General features: G+C 40.9%; 1 non-coding gene across 1 annotated transcript; it reads left to right on the top strand.

Annotated features, from left to right (window-relative positions):
- Nucleotides 1-593: 593 nt before the first annotated feature.
- Nucleotides 594-760, top strand: LOC119430032. The gene has a single exon (XR_005187885.1). It is a non-coding gene; the product is annotated as a U1 spliceosomal RNA (small nuclear RNA).
- The last annotated feature ends 294 nt before the right edge of the window (nt 761-1,054 follow it).

The following is a 1,054-nucleotide window of genomic DNA, read 5'->3' as shown; positions in this document are numbered from 1 at the left end:
CTGAAACGTTTCACCTTCCATCCGGAAGGCTTCATCAGTCAAGGAAACGCACAACACAAAACTGATTCTTCCCTCAACAGCTTACTTCAAAGTGAAACAAACCAGTTTTGTTGGTGCTAAGATGGTCTCTTTGGCACGCCCCCTCCACCAGTGCCGGCCCTCTTCCTCATTGACAGTAATGTCAAACTGGTTCAAAACCAACAAAGACCACACTCATCTTCTGAGTTGAGTTTTTATGAATTTCTCTAAATCTAGGATGTAAGTCACAGTTTCTGATGATGTTCAGTCTGGATAGATCTAATCTGAGCTCTGTTGTGTTGTTGGTCTGCTTCAGGCGAATTGATGAATTATGTGAGATATATAGTTTAGCTTTTTGCACATCGATGCCGCATTGCATTGCGGTCAATTGTGGATGTGTCTTATACTAAAGGAAGTAAAATTTGACATTCGTTGTGAACCTTTGCGTGAACTACTTATTTTGAAACAAAACATGAAACGTTTGAGATCTGGTATTTTCTTGTTTGTTTTATTCGTACCGTGAGTCAGAAGGATAGGAGCCTAAAACACACACTGTTGAGTGATGTGTACAATTCATACTTACCTGGCAGGGGAGATACCATGATCATAAAGGTGGTTCTCCCAGGGTGAGGCTTTGTCATTGCACTTCGGCAGAGCTGATACTCCTTGCGAATTCCCCAAATGTGGGAATCTCGACTGCATAATTTGTGGTAGTGGGGGACTGCGTTCGCGCTCTCCCCTGATATAATGTCAAAGATAAATTTTTTTTGATACATCAAGCCATTCTGTACTACGGCTCATCAAGTACACTGTAAATACTTAATCTGTAACAGTAGTTGTTTAACTTGCAATTATTCATTACCAAAAAAGTCCATGTTCAATATTCTAGCTATAACAATCCCACATGTTTCAGTCAGGTCATCTGGACAATTTCTTTGTTCGCTGAAACGTTTCACCTTCCATCCGGAAGGCTTCATCAGTCAAGGAAACGCACAACACAAAACTGATTCTTCCCTCAACAGCTTACTTCAAAGTG

This window comes from Nematolebias whitei, unplaced genomic scaffold, assembly GCF_014905685.2.
Source record: "Nematolebias whitei isolate Nwh7 unplaced genomic scaffold, NemWhi1 Nwh_scaf_17951, whole genome shotgun sequence".
In the NCBI taxonomy this organism is placed as follows: Eukaryota; Metazoa; Chordata; class Actinopteri; order Cyprinodontiformes; family Rivulidae; genus Nematolebias; species Nematolebias whitei.
The sequence above is the reverse complement of the archived record's forward strand: the minus strand, read 5'-3'. Positions and strand labels throughout refer to the sequence as shown.